The 15,920-nt window shown below is 39.3% G+C and overlaps 2 long non-coding RNA genes across 5 annotated transcripts in view; one reads left to right on the plus strand and one right to left on the minus strand.

The window, feature by feature from the left end:
- LOC110206625 (uncharacterized) overlaps positions 1–15,920 on the minus strand; it is a 272,068-nt gene that overhangs the window by 227,591 nt on the left and 28,557 nt on the right. For all 4 annotated transcript variants that reach the window (XR_002323978.2, XR_013484681.1, XR_002323976.2 and 1 more), the window contains exon 2: positions 4,472–4,677. This is a non-coding gene — a long non-coding RNA (uncharacterized LOC110206625). The remainder of the gene's footprint in view (positions 1–4,471; positions 4,678–15,920) is intronic.
- The window catches only part of LOC110206624 (uncharacterized), a 28,843-nt gene continuing 17,407 nt past the window's right edge, over positions 4,485–15,920 (plus strand). The window contains exon 1 of the long non-coding RNA XR_002323974.2: positions 4,485–4,573. This is a non-coding gene — a long non-coding RNA (uncharacterized LOC110206624). The remainder of the gene's footprint in view (positions 4,574–15,920) is intronic.

Below are 15,920 nucleotides of genomic sequence, written 5' to 3' on the forward strand. Positions count from 1 at the left end.
AGGCATGTTAAAATGTAAATCATTTGGGAGATTGTAAACTGTCTAGGGAAAAGGCAGCCAGTTGTTTGTTTGTTTTTTTAAAATCCAATGCAGTTTAAAACTCTTCAGGAATTTTTTTTTAATCAAAGGATCCATTCTCCAAGATGTTATTTTGGATATCCTTCTGATAGCAATTGGCATGCTTCATCTTAGTATTTCAGCAGCACTGAAAGCCATAACACTCAAATTACAGTTTCTAAAAAATAAAAATAAAAACAAAAACAGTTCTATGAACATGCCCAGATTAATATATTCATTTCTGAAACTGTCCTCTGTCTTGTCTCAGATGTTCAGGGTAAAAATGTTATACTATATATGTATTTACTTTTCCAACAAAGGAGAGCTGGAGTGGGAGATGAAGTCCTGGGCCCAGTGCCTGGCACATAGTAGGCATTTAATAAACGCTTATTTACTTGACTTGTTGACTTCAAGTGGCCCCAAAAGGCACAACTAGGAAGGCTGAATTAAGCTCAATGATAAGGAAGACTTTCTTAACAATTCAAGCTTAATGCAATAATAGGATGGGCTGCTCCAGGAGATAATGAGTTCCCTGTCACTAGAGGTCTTCAAGCAAAAGATGGATGACTGACTGCTCCCAAGGGAGTTGTGCTTCCGGCAGAGATTGGATTAGAGGACTTTTGAGATTCCTTCCAGCATCTAATATTTTAATAGACTATTTTGTCCATTTGTTAATTATGGGATTATTCTGATCAGGAGCAAGTCATCTGATGGTTTCCCATTGTCCATGGAAAATGGTCTTCTGATCTCAGTTGACCCATGATGTGGTAGAAAAAAGCCAATCCAACAAAAGATCATTGTGGTTTTTCCTTTCTTTTGCCGACAGAATCAAACTCTGTTTGACCCTTCTCCCCTTCCCCCATCCTACCCCCACTTCTTTTGTGAAAGGGCTGAATCAAAAAGTCAGTCCTTGGTGCCAGAGATTCCTTCGGAATCATTATTCACTATCAGCAAATAAGAAAATTGCTTAAAAGGACCAGCTTTACATGTAGGTGAAATATGTGGTTGCCTATGGGGAGATTTCCCCACAAATTAAAAGCTGATTTATTGTTCTTTATAAAGCAACAGTTAAGGGAGGGCAAAGTAGGGTTTTGCCCCAAGGCACTGAAATTAGAGCTAGCTGAAAGTACTTGTACTCCTTATGCAAAAGATGTAACAGAGTTTATCCCTAGTTAGCAAGAAGAATTAGTTTAAAAAGGAGGCCACCAAATGGTCCACTTCTCACCAGTGGCCATCCCACAGGTGAGCTCTATCCTGGCTAGACCAATGCTCCCTTCTCCACAAAGGGTCCTCCCCTGCAGTGGCCTCAAAGGATCCCTGTGTGTCTCTCTGCCCACTAACCAGTGTCCTGGCTTAAGTGCACATTTCTTGTCACTTGCCTAGGGCATCATTTATTATTCTCCGAGAGTAAAAACCAAAAGTTGGATCTCTGCTTCTTTGTACGAGAAAAATAACAGCTTATGAGTCTATAAGCCTTTCTGGTTTACAAATACTTTCCTCACAACTGCATTGAACAATAGTCAGTTCAAGTATATTATTCTTGTGCCCATCTTACAGAAGAAAAAACTCAAGGAAAGTGATTTGCTCAAGGTCACATAGAAAGCAAACTTAAGAGTCAAAATTAAAATGCAGTGCTTAGAATATGACTTTGCCCATAGGAGACAAGTAGGAAATATCTATTGAGTGAATTAATCCAGATCTTCTACGGCAGTTTTTAAGCTTTGTAGTATTTTATTTTTTCCCCAGTTACACTTTGAGAACATTTTTAGCATTCATTTTTATGAGATTTTGAGTTCCAAGTTTTCTCTCTCCCTCTCTCACCTCCCCTCTTCTGAAAATGGTAAGCAGTTTGATATAGTTTATACATGTGCTATCATGGAAAAAAATATTTCCATATTTGTCACAGTTGTGAAAAAAGAAACAGATCAAAAGGGAAAGAAAACCACGAGAAAGAATAAAGTAAATTTAAAAAAAATGTTTCAATCTGCATTCAGAGTTCATCAGTTCTTTGTGTGCCTGTGGGGAGTGTTTTCCTTCCTGAGTCCTTTGTACTTGTCTTAGGTCACTGTGTTACTGAGAAGAGCTGAGTCATTCATAGTTGACCATCATACAATGTTGCTGATACTGTATACAATGTTTTCATGGCTCTGCTCATTTTACTTTGCATCAGTGTGTACAAGTCTTTCCAAGTTTTTCTGAAATCTGCATGTTTTATCATCATTATCAGAGACACTTGCTGTAAAGATTGTTTCCCAGCTTTCTGCTTTCTTTTTAATCTTGGTTACATTGGTTTTGTTTGTACAAAAGCTTTTTAATTTATTATAATCAAAATTATCTATTTTATATTTTGTAATGCTCTCTATCTCTTATTCAGTCCCGAATTCTTCCTCTCCTCGTAGATCTGACAGGAAAACTATCCTTTGGTCTTCTAATTTGCTTATGGTGTCACCCTTTATATCTAAATCATTCACCCATTTTGACCTTATCTTGGTATTTGGTGTGAGGTGTTGGTATATACCTACTTTGTGTCCTATTGTTTTCCTTTTTCCCTTTTTGTCAAATAGTGAGTTCTTATCCCAAAAGCTGAAGTCTTTGGGTTTATCATATACTAGGTTACCATGGCCACTGACTACCGTGTCTTATGTACCTGATCTATTCCACTGGTCCACCACTCTATTTCTTAGCCAGTTCTAGATAGTCTTGATGATTATTGCTTTATAATATAGTTTGAGATCTGGTATTGCTAGGCCACCTTCCTTTGTATTTTTTTTTCATTAATTCCCTTGATATTCTTGACCTTTTGTTCTTCCAGATGAATTTTGTTCTTATTTTTTCTACTCTATAAAATAATTTTTTGGCAGTTTGATTAGTATGACACTAAATAAGTAAATTAGGCAGAATTGTCGTCTTTATTATATTGAACAATTAATATTTTTCAAATTGTTTAGCTCTGACTTTATTTGTGTGAAAGGTTTTTTGCAATTGTGTTCATATAGTTTCTGGGTTTTTCTTGGCAGGTAGGCTCCTAAGTATTTTCTGTTGTTTACAGTTATTTTAAATGGAGGGTTCCTTCCCTTATACCATGTTTAAATAAACTCCTGCCATTACTATGGCCAATTCTGTACCTTTATAGAACTCTGCCTTGGCCAGATCTGTTACCTCCTGTTATTATTAACTTATACTGAAAGTTATCTTCAATGTCACTTCACCTCCACCATACTGAACTTCAAGGGAAGAAACAATGTTTGCAAAATACTGACTGAAAAAAATCAGGAAGGAGAGAGAAATGTTTATCTTCAAGCTCTTGAGAAAATCTTAAACATACTTTGGTAAGAGGAAAAGAGCTCCTCAAAGTGGCATTGGCCTTTAATTAAGCTATCACACACTTGGTATTGAATGTCAGAGCTAAGCACGCCCTTAGAACATAAAACAAAGGACGTCAAAACTAAGTGGTACTTTGAGATGGACAAGGTCAGACGACAAGAGAACTTAGAGGCAGAAGGTAGAGTGTGGGAACTGAAAGGAGCCCTAGAGTATAAAACATATCATCAGAACTGGAGGTGGGCTTAAAGAATATCTACTTCAATTCCCTCACTTTATAGTAAGAAACTGAAGCCTAGAGTAGGGATCTGACATGTTGGATACTACATATGGTGGCAGACACCGAACTAGAGTTGGGGTGTCCTGGCTCCTTGTCTGGGTCTCTGCATAGAAGGATAGGGTTTAGAGCTAGAAGAGCCGTTCTGGACCTCTTATTTTTGCAGCTGGAGAAATGGAGATAGGGAGAGCTCAAATAACGATACCAGGATGCACAAGTAATAAGATAGCAAAGCCAGAACTGAACTTTGAATCCTCTCCACTAGACCAGGCTGCTTGAATTTCTTGGAGCATTCATACCTTCCACTGTGTAAACTTGCTTCTTTGTTTTACAGTTCAGAAATAATTTGGATTAGCTCCTAGTTGCTCTGGTTGAAGGAGGGGTGAATGGGGAATGTTTTATTAAACCCAACTCAAAATGACAAATGAAAAAGAAAAATTGCAGTAAATCACCCAGTGGTTTCTTTGAAATAACCTCTAAATCAGCAAGAATTTTAAGCACACTAACCATTCTTTATGAGTGAAACTCCACAGGTCGCTTCTTCTGGGAATCGGTGGGACTTGGGTAATGAATAGCCAGGGTAACTAGCAAATGCTTTTAAATGAACTGGCATTGTGTTTGGCACTTCTGCTCTCAACTTTATAAGTTTGGGGCTGATGAAAGAAGAATGAAACACTAGCCTACAACACAAATTAGAGCTTCCAACAGCATTTCCTTGGGATCATTCAGACACTCTGCAACTTGAAAGAAACCAGACGCTGCCATGGGTCTTTAAGTGCTGAAGAGGCCAATTTCAAAAGAGGGGGAAAAGCTCACCTTCCTTTCAGACGTGCATATGAAAGCAGTATCTCCAATAAGATGGTAACTTGAGAACAGCTGGAAAGTTTGTACTGGAGGATTTCTCCCAGGAAATGTGGAGTAAGTCTGGCCTGGGAATTAGGAGATCTGGCTTCTAGGTCTGGCTCTAATTCTCTATGCCACATTATTCATCACTTCCTTGCTGTGGGCCTCAGTTTCCTCATCTGTAAAACATCAGTTTGATTCAATTCAAGAATTTATCCATTGGACAGATATTTATTAATTGCCTAGTATTCCCAGGAATTATGCTATGGATATAGAAAAACAGAAATGAGGTAGTCCCTGCCCTCAAGGGGATTATATTCTGCTGTCAGTTAGGTGACCATCAATCCTTTCAAGTTTTGACACTCCATGATTATTTAAATGTTAAAATCTGAAGATCTCTAAATTGCTAAAATCTCAGAATTAGAAGGAACTTCACAGGTAATTTCTTTATACCTCTACCTAAAGTAACATTTCTTTATAGCATTCCATAATAAAAATGTTTAGAGATAAAAATTTTCCCCTTAGGACTGCTGTAGCTACATCTCAAAAGTTTTGGCACGTAGTCACTTGTGATTTTTGATAAAATATTCTATTGTTTCTTTGATTTGTTCTTTGATCCACTGGTTCTTTAGAATTAATTTTAATTCTAAATTGCATTTAGGATTTAAATTTCATTTCCAATTTATTTTGAGCCTTTCTTTGAAGCTTTTTTGAATATGATTTTATTGCATTATGGCCAATACATGATATATTTGATATTTTTGCTTTTCTCTTTTTGTTTGTGAAGCTTTGTGTCCTAGTTCATAGCAAATTTTTCTAAAGATATCATACACTTTCCCCATTCAGTAGTCATCAGAAATCTATCACATCTTACTTCTCTAAAATTCTATTCAGGTCCTTAACTTTTTTTTTTTATCTTTTTGTTAAATTTGTTTAGGTTTGAAAGGTGTACCTTGAGGTCCCTAAATATTATAGTTTTACTGTTTCTCCCTGCAATTTGACTAACTTTTCCCTTAAGAATTTAGATGCTATTCTATTCAGTGCGTATGTATTAAGTGTTATATTGACTTATTATCTATGGTGCCATTGAACATAATGTAGTTTGCTGGTTTATCTCTTAGTCACATCTCTTTTTAACTTTTCCTAAGATCATGATTGCTACCCCGCTTTTTTAAGTTCCCTTAAAACTAAATGAATTTTGTTACAGCACCTTATTTTTGACTCTATGTGAATCATTCTGTCTTAAGTGTTTTTTGTAAGCAGCATATAATAATAATAATAATGACAGCTGGCACATACTTTGACATTTGTAAATCACTTTACGAATATTATCTCACTTTATCTTCACATTAACCAAAGGGATGTAGGTGCTAGTATTATTCCTATTTTACAGATGAGGAGACTGAAGCAAACAAAGATTAAGTGACTTGCCTAAAGTCATATAGCCAAATAAGTATCTGAGACTGGGTTTGAACTCAGGTCTTCCTGACTGCAGGTTCAGCTCTCTGTCCACTGTACCACATTGTTAGATTCTGTTTTGTAATCTATTCTGCTATCCTCTTCCAATTTATAAGTGAATTCATCTCACATACCTCTGTATTTCTCTCCATCACATTCTCTTGTACTTTTTCCTCTTTTACCCCCATACCTCTCTTTACAAAGAAGATGGTAAAAGAGGAGTGTACCTAACACTAGTGATCTACAATTGAAGTGATCCATTTCTACTCTACTGCCTTTCTTTTGTTCTCCTAGGTGCACCCCAGCTTATAGATTTTTAGTCTCTCCTTTTAGTCACCCTTTCATGCTTCATCCTGTGACTCCGCAGTTTATTTTGCTTATGACTAATCCCTTATCAAACCTACCCTCCCTCTCAAACCTCCTCCTCTCCCTCTCCCCCAACCTATTTCCCTGTTATATTTAATGTATTTCTACATCAAACTGTGTGTGCAATCCCACTTTTGTTCAGTTCAGACGAGAGTGAGGTTCATGTAATGCCCAATCTCTTTTCTTCCATGTTTATATATGTAACCTGAGCCTCGAAGTCCTTTTGCACAAGACTCTCCTCATTGGTGGAGATTGATTACTCAAAGCTTTGTAACTTCATGAGAGGCAGAGTGTAATTCTTAGACAAGGCTTGTTACCTTTTATTCCAAAAGCTATTAATTCTCTTTCTTATTCTTTCTTCCCAATCCCTCAATTTCTTCGACATTACATTTTTTTATCACTTGCTTCATTTCTTTCATCGTAAAGATGTTGTCCTTGAGACAATGTAATTCTTTTCTCTGAAGCTCTGCTCAAACTTGTTGTGGAATTACTCTCTTCTTCTGGGTTTGCTTTGGGGGCTTCCCTCTTAGTCTATAGTATTTTTTTTTCACTATATTTGGCATTTTCTTATATTTTCACCAATTTCTAGCCTCAATTTCTAAATTGAGGTTTTATGTTTGGTTCATACTCCGTACTCTGCCATACTCTTAGATGGTAGGATAGGCCCTGCTTGGTCTTAGACACAGTGGCTAAGGCAAGATCCCATCTTTTATAGGAATTCCTGAATTTTGGCTCAGTCTCTTAATGACTTACTTAAATTTTGGATTAGGCTCTTTCTCTGTCTTCTTTTCCTTGCACAGTCCTAAACCCAGAGTTGACCCTGCTCCTCAAAGTACCTGTGACAGGCCCCAACCAAGTGTTGTCAAATGCGCTGGTATGACCTTCCTGAAAGACTCCAGGTGTTTGGTTTCCTAGGGTCCTACCCCTTCTCTTGTTACGCCTCTCACTGTGCCACAGTCCCTACCCCTGGACACTGGGCTGAGCCTGTCTCCCACTATGGTTCAGGCCAGTGCTGGCTAGGAGATTAATCATCTGGGTGCTGGTCTGGCCCCATCTCAGACATGTCTTAGTGAGGCTGCCTGGGCCACATAATCAATCAATCAACAAGTATTGTTGGGGCACATACCCACTATGTGCCAGAGACTGTACTAAACAATGGGAACAGAATTAAAAGAATGAAATAATTCCTGACTGCAAGGAGCGTACATTCTAATAGGTGAGATGAGAAGGATACACAGATACACACGCACACACACATATAAAAATATATACCAAATAAATATAAAAGGAATAAATACACAGTAGTTAAATAGAAGTCTGAGAGAAACAGAACTAGGAGATAAGGGGATCAGGAAAGGCTTAATGTAAATAATGGTGCTTGAGCATCTTCTTAAAGGAAGAGAGATTCTATAACCCAGAGGTGAGGAAGGACCCTATTCTAGGCATGAGGAGAGTTTATACAAAGCCACAGAGATGGAAATGAAATTTATGTGAGAGGACAAGAGAGAAGGTTAATCATCCTAGATCAAAGAGTGCGGGGGTATAGTGTGTCCAATAAGGCTGGAAATACAGGCCAAGGTTGTGAAGAGCTTTATAAACAAAATAGGATTTATATTTGATTCTAGAGCCAATAGGAAGTCAATGGGGGGGGGGGTTTGATATCATTGGATCTGCCCTCAAGCAAAATCACTATGGCAGTAGTTTGGAGATGAGAAACATTTAAAGAAGGGAGACCAATTGTAATAATCCGTGTGAGAGGTGAGGAAGGCCTGAGTGAAGGCAGTGGCTATGTGAGGGCAGAGGAGGATTTGGACATTATGGATGGAGATGCTGTGAAGGGAGAAATGGCAAGGTTTGACAACTGATTGGTTGGTTATGTGGGGTGGGGGAGGGTGGAGAAGGAGTCAAGGGTAATGTCAAGGTTAGGAACCCCAGCGAATGGAAGAATGGTGGTGCCTTTGAAAGAAACAGGAAAGACTAGAAGAGAGCTTAGGGTAAAGAGGATGCCTCCAGCACAACCAGTTTGAAATGACTAATAAATAGGCAGTTAGTAATATGGGACTGAAACTCAGAGGAGAGACTGGGGGTGGATGTACAGATTTGAAATTCATAGACACAGAGATGATAATCAAACACATGAGAGTTGATGGAGTTATCAAGAGAGAAGGAAGAGAAAGACTAGGGAGCCTAGGACAAAGCCTTAGGAACATGCACAGTTAGGGGGCACAACCAAGGAACGAGACTGAGAAAGAGTGGTCAGACAAGTTAGGAGGAGAATCAGGAAAGGATAGTGTCACCAAAGCCCAGAGAGGAGAAAGCATCAGAAGGAGAAAGTGGTCAACGGTGTTAAATTCAACAGGTCAAGAAGAATGAGGACTGAAAAAGACCTAGATCTGGCAATTATAAGAGCACTGGGGACTTTGAAGACAGGTCAGCAGCTAGAGTGCAAAGGGTTGAGAAGTGGGTGAGAGGAGAAGAAATAGAGGCAGTGGGTGTCAACAGTTTTTCCCCCCACTAGGAATATATAAAGGAAGAAGAGATATGGAAGAATAGCTTGAGGGGATGGTAGGTATAGTGAAGGTGTTTTAAGGATGAGGGAGATAATGGACATGTGTGAAGGCAATAGGTGAGGAACCAGTGGGTAGGGAGAGGTTGAAAGACTTGAGAAAGAGAAGGAATGATTAAGGTTGCCCTAGGTATTAGACACCCTGTCTCCTGTCCCGTGAGGCCTGCACATTGGGCCTTATGCCAACCCTGGCCTAGTCTACACTCAGAGCCTCTGTAGGTTTGTCTAATATAGCATTCAGTAAAGAGAGAAAAAGTGTGCACCCTGTCAGAGAAGAGAAGACAACGAGGATGTGTGTGTCTGTGTGTGTGTGTCTGTGTGTATGTGTGGCCTCAGAAAGGGAAGTTGTCTAGATGTAGGATTTCTTCTGTGCAGGGAACTCCTGGTATGGAAACTTCCTTCACCAATGCAGATCAGGAACTTACTTGTCTCTTAAAGTCTTAGAGAGCCGGCCAGGGCAGTGAGCCATTAAGTGACTTGTCCATGATCATGTAGCTAGTGTGTGTCAGAGGCCTTCCCCAGTCCAAGGCCAGTTTACTACATCCCATGATACTTCCCCTTTCTAGTCAGAGGACCAACACATTTAAATAGGAACCAGTTGGAAGGTAAGGGAAAGTCTATATTTAAACCTACAGCTAGATCCTACAAATCAGGGGGCCCAATTTTTTCAAAGAAGAGACTACTTTTCACTCCCCCAGAACCTAGAATAATAGTATTTGTGTATGTGTATATAGATGTGGTGTTTAAAAAGGTTTTAGAGACACAATTTCTCGGTAATTTAATCATCTTATTAATAATGCCAGCATTTTAATAAAACGATGGTTATTTGGCTGTCTCTCTCTTAGACCAAAGATAATCGTGGTGGCTGGGCTCATAGTTTATATGCCTTTGGAAGAGTAAGTGTTCTTCAGGGTGGCAATCAACTCTGATTGGTTAACAATTAATGAGAGAATGTATATTACAATGAGGAGCTGGATGTCATTTATTTCTTAAATTAGCCCCAACCTTGGGCAATCTATTCAAAGAATTTATCCCTCTCCTAAAGCTGAGTAGAACACAATAGCTGTCCCACATGGGTGAGGTCTGGATAGGGGAGAAGGTTAGCTCAACCTTCAAGAGGTTGAAATGAGGATAAAAGAAAAGGGGGAAATCTAATCTCCCCAAATCATTGGTTATTAATAATCATTTCTCTCATGGGTATGGGATACATATGCACTAATGATTAAGCCACTAGCTAGTGAGGGATGCTGTTTCAGCCCACATCTCCCTCCCTATGGGGCATTCCTGCTGACCATGGAATGAGGGGCATAGCCCATTGCAAGGTGGGGTTAGTGGGAAGAAGGAAGCAGGGAGGTATAGATTAGAAAACCATCAAAGAAGGCTCAAGACTTAAATCTTCACCTACAGGTTGGAGAGCCCACTGTAATCAACCTTAGCATATCCTACAGAGTCAGGTGGCTAAGTGGTTACAGTAAGGGGAATGCTAGGCTTGTAACTACCCATTTGAGCACAAAATTCTACTTCACAAACTTACTAGCTGTGTAACCCTGGGCAAGTAACTTAAAATCTCTCTCAGCCTATGTTTCCTCATCTGTAAAATGGGGGTAATGATAGCACCTACTTCATAGGTTTGTAGTGAGAATCAAATGAGATAACGTGTAAAGCCCTTTGCAAACCATAAAGCTCAATATTGTTATTAGCAATTATTATTAGTATTATTTTAATTGGGGTCTGATTTAGACAGTAGACTTCACACTGGCTGTGTTGTAGGCAGCCAGACTAAAGCTGGTGGCCCCCAAAACACTGAGAATGAGTTGTCTGTGCATGGGGGAATTTTTGTGGCTTTTCATACAGAACTAGGTCTGCAATTCATTACCATCAATCATAATTTATCTTCTCCTAGAAGACAAAAATGATTATGATGGGCACAATCATAAAGGCTTGGCCCAAGGAGGGATACAACGAAATCTTAAAGGGAGGATGATGGGAGGGGAGGATCTTCAAAATGGGGACTGTTTTGCTGAGCTGACTCTTCCTTTGTCCAAAATTGGTCTTCTCCCATTCAGAGCACTAGAGCATTAGCACTAATCTGACTTTTCACTCCCTCTCAAATACTGACTTAAATTCTCAGACCATTTGACTGTCTGCTAGCGATGAGTGAATATAACTGTATTTAAGGTTCCTAACTATTTAAAACTGTTTGTGAAAGTGCTTTGGTTTTGGCATGATTCAAAACCCATGAACACATTCTGTTGAGCACTTTCCTCCTGATCGTTTACATATTTTTTATTTAAAAAAAACACAACAATTTGCCTTCTATTTTTAAGTAATATTTATGCTTGTTTTCTTCTGAGCTGGCTACAACAAAGTGAAAATCTGTCAAAACAGAACAAACAGTGTGCATTTACCTTCCTAACAAAGCATAGAAGCATCAATTATTGGAGCTGGAAGGGGCCTTAGAATAAAGACTATAGACTGCTTTGAGGTAGCTGTTGGCACAGGAGATAGAGCAGTGGGCCTGCAGTCAGGAAGAACTGAGTTCAAATCATGCCTCAGACACTTAATAGTTGTATGTCCCCAGACAAGTCACTTAACCTCTCTTATCCTTATCTGTAAAATGGGAATAATAATACCACCTCCCCTTCCCCCAAGGTTGTTGTGAGGATCAAATGAGATATTAACAACAACAACCACCAAAAAAACCCCCAGCGTAGTGTCTAGCATTTAGTCGGCTTTATACAAATATTTATTTCCTTTCCTTGCCCCTAGTGTCTCAGGACTGGAAGGAACCTTAGATGGTAGAACTCACGAGGAAGGTTGATTTGAAGAGCCTAGTCAACTTAATGAGGTTATGCTCCCTAAATAGGTGCAAACCTCTGATTAAACAAAGACAAGAAGTATTTTCTACCTACTATACTCACCAAGGTATTCTGCTAGGTATTATTCTACAAAGAAGAAAAACAATACATTCCCTTGCCCTCAGGTAGCTTATACTGGTGGAGGGAAGAGGGAAGGGCAAGTAAGTGCACAGAGGAGTAAAAACAAAGTGTATAAAAAATTATATTGATAGTAAATCGTGGGGGGTGGGGCGGTGGGGGAGGAGCTCTTACACCTGGAGAGAATCAAGAAAGGCATCTGAGGAGGTGTCTGAGCTGAGCCTAGAAAGTTATTGGGAAAGCCTGTGGAAAGTCACAGAGGGAATGTCATGTATGGGGCACAGCTCAGAGGTCAGTTTGGCTGGAGCATAGAGTATGTGAGAGGAAGCAATGTAAAACCAGGTCTTTAAATGCCAAACAGAAAAATTTGTATCTTATTCTAGGCACAACAGAAAGTAGCTGAAACTTCTTAAGTGGGGCGAGGTGGGGGAGGCAGGTGACATAGTCAGACCTGCACTTTAGGAATAAAATAGCAACATCCCGAGCCATTTTTCATGCTTTTTTTGTGTCTGTTAACTTTTTCAAGCCTCACAGAAACCCTGTAAAATAGATACTTCAGGTATTATTGTCTCCATTTTACAGAGGAGGAAACTGAGCCTGAAGAAGTTTAAGTGATTTGCTCACAATCTGACAATTAGGAATTATCAGAGGTGAGATTCAAGTCCATGCCTTCCTGACTCCAAATTCTGCACTCTACCCACAAAACCACACTGTATCTTTCCCATCACTTTCATCAAGATGATCGTTGTTTGGAACTTGGATTTTGTGCAAAAAAATCTGGCTGCACCTCCTTGGTGGTCCAACATCACCATGGAGTGATCAAGCCTCAGCTTTGGAGATGATTTCATTGATTCAGTCTATGGTGGATTATCTTTCTCCACAAACCCACCCCTCTCCTGAACTTCTCTATTATTATTAAGGGCAACCCCATCCTTCTAGTCACCTACATTCACAATCTCTGCATCACTCATGACTCTTATTATTCACTCATCCCACATAAACAGTCAGTTGCCAGATCCTGTCATTTTTGCCTTCACAGCATCCCTCATATAGATCTGATTTTCTCCACACAAGCCATCATCATACCTCTCCTGGACTATTCCAACAGACTTCTAATTGGTCTTCCTGCCTCAAGCCACTCTCCTCTCTAGTCTGTCTTCAAACTGCTGCCAAAGTGATTTTCCTAAAGCATAGACCAATCACATGACCCTATGATAGCTCAGTGAACTCAAATGTCTCCCTATTGTTTCCAAGAAGAAATAGACAATCTTTTGGAATTCAAGTCTCTTTACAGCCTGGCTCCTTCCTTCCTTTCCAGTCTTCTTTTATTCTATTCCACTCCATGCATTCTATGATTCATTCATGCTAGTCTGCTTGCTGTTCCTCAGATACATAACACTGCCTGTCCCCCGTGTCAGGAATGCTCTCCTCACTATCTTCCAGCCTTCCTGATTTCAAGTCTCAGCTCAAACACTTGTATCTTGTGCAGGGGGCCTTTCCCAGTCTCTCCACCCACTTGAGACTTCTTCCCTAAGGTACCCTTCCATTTACTCTGGGTATATTATGTACATGCTATACAAATATAATTCATTTATATGTTGTATATGTTATATAAGTTTCTTGGAAACGGCGGGTTTTTTCTTTTCTTTTTTTATATTGGCAGTGCTTAGCAGTAACTATTTATATGTTATTTCCTCCATCAGAATATAAGCTCCTTGAGGTCAGAGACTATTTTTGTTTATTTTTTTTCTGCCCAGTGCCTGATACATAGTAAACAAGTAATAAATACTTAATGATGGATTAGACCTAGCTCTTTATACCTAGGTGAAAAAAAAGAGATGAGACAGACCTGCCAGGGTCAGTTGGAGGAAGATATGGAGAAAGTAGAACACAGATCAAAGCTTGGAGATCAGTCTTAGGTTGGGGGTGGGGGGAGTAGGTATAGTCTGCCCTCTTGCAAAGCTCCCCTCCAACAAACCATCCTAGTCCATCCCTAGAGATAACAGACATGGAGAGGGGAACCATGTGACCATGTCAGTGGCATTCCTGAACTGCAGAGAATGGGCAAGAGTTCCACCCTGAGAATTTAAGCATACAAGCTGGAGGAGCAGCAAAGGACAGAGCCATCATGCTGAGGAGCAAACACTGGACTTGGCAGTCAGCTACTAGGACGAATCATTTAGATGGAATGGAAGAGGGGCACTTTTTCTTTTAACAACCTTCAGTTTATTTCCCTTCCAGGAGGGAAGTCCTTAACTAACCCTTAGGTTAGGACTATATGACTGTAGGTCCCCACAGGTGCATCAGAAAGTAGATCTCAGGGTGCCTCAATTGGAGATCAGATGAACAAATTATGGCATTTGAACATAATTATTATGCCATGAGAAATTATAAAAGGGATGGATTCATAGAAATTTGGGAAGGTGTACATGAACAGACTGAAGTGAGCAGCACCAGAACTTTTTATGCAAGGACAAAAAGGAATGGGGTGGGTGCCTTCAAATGAATTAAGAGGTCTGATCATTGCAATGATCAACCAGGACCCCAGAAGACTGGTGATAAAGGATGCTTCTCACCTCTTGGGATTTGAGTGATAGGCTGTAGAAACAGACAGAGACATTCATTTCCAGACATGGCCAATGAATGACTTTGTTTTGCTTGATTATACATACTTCTTTTATGGGAAAGCTTTTATTTTGGGGGAGTGGGGAGTTGGGTGGGAAGAAGTAGTAGGTAGATAAGTAGAGTAGAGGATAGAGTGCCTAGTCTGGAGTCAGGAAGAACTAAGTTCAAATCTAGTCTCCATCACTTACTTGTTGTGTTATCCTGGGTAAGTCACTTAAACTCTGTTTGCCTCAGTTTCCTCATCTGCAAAATGAGGGTAATAATAATACCTACCTCTGAGGTTATTAAAAGAACCAAATAAGATAGTAATTGTAAAGTACTTAACACAATGCTTGGCACGTAGTGTACATTATATAAACATTGGTTGTTATTACAGTATTAGTAATAATAAGAAAAGACGGAAAAGACAATCACTGAAACATTTGTAAAATATGCAGCAGAGATTAGAAGAAAGTTCAGAAAGAGGAATTTTGTTATAATTTGTTACAATTTTTTGTTATACTTTGTCACAAATTGCTATAATATACTTTGATACAATTATTTTTAATGTACACTTTTAAAAGCTACAGGTAACAGAAATTTACAGTGTCATATAATCTTCTTTTTCTGTTCTTTGTATATCAAAAAACTCATGTTTGTTAGGTTCATAATACATAAAAGTTTTTGTTTTTTTAAAGAGGACTCATCTGAATGTGAGGGGTTGACTATCACCTTGGTAAGTCTGTTTCCCTTTCCCAAAAAGTCCCAACCCTTAGGGTAGGAGAAGAGGGCTGGAGGCTTATATGTGTCCCTGGGGTAGAAAGTGAGACTGGCTTCAGAAAAAGAGAGTATCTTGATTGAAACAGACTCCTGGGAATCCTTTTTTATTTTTCTACATTCTTACAGATTTAAAATAAACTAGAGAAAGCTGTTCTGTGCCTGTTAGTGTTAGCTTAAGTGAGTCATTACACAGTACCTGGGACCTTTCCCCCACATTTGCAGAGACCTGGACAAGCACAAAATTTTGAAGTTTCTAGGGAAATCTGGGGTTAAGGGTAGGGGTGACAAAAGAACCCAAAGAAGTATGATTGGTAGGATAGCCTCCCAAGACTGATCTTGCCTGTACAAACCTGGAGTTTGTATTTCTGATAAATAGAATGTCAGAGCTGGGAGGAGCCTTAGAACATAGAATGTCAAACCTGGGACGAGCCTTAACACAGAATATCAGAAATATCTGGTCCACACTAGTCCTATTACAGAGAAGGAAACTGAAGCCCAAAGAGGGAGAATTACCTGTCCAAGGTCTTATTTAGCTAGTGGTAGAGTTAGGCCTAGAATCTAGGAATCTTAATTGTGATTTCAGTGCCCTTTCTCTGCCACCAGAGTAAGTCAATTTTATCTCTGGCAGAATCTATCCTTTTTTTTTTTTAAAGAATGAATTTTCTCTAAAGCCATGAAGATGAATCTTGGGAACCGATATTCCCATTTGTAA

Source organism: Phascolarctos cinereus, unplaced genomic scaffold, assembly GCF_003287225.1.
Source record: "Phascolarctos cinereus isolate Bilbo 61053 unplaced genomic scaffold, phaCin_HiC Scaffold_2;HRSCAF=192, whole genome shotgun sequence".
NCBI lineage: Eukaryota > Metazoa > Chordata > Mammalia > Diprotodontia > Phascolarctidae > Phascolarctos > Phascolarctos cinereus.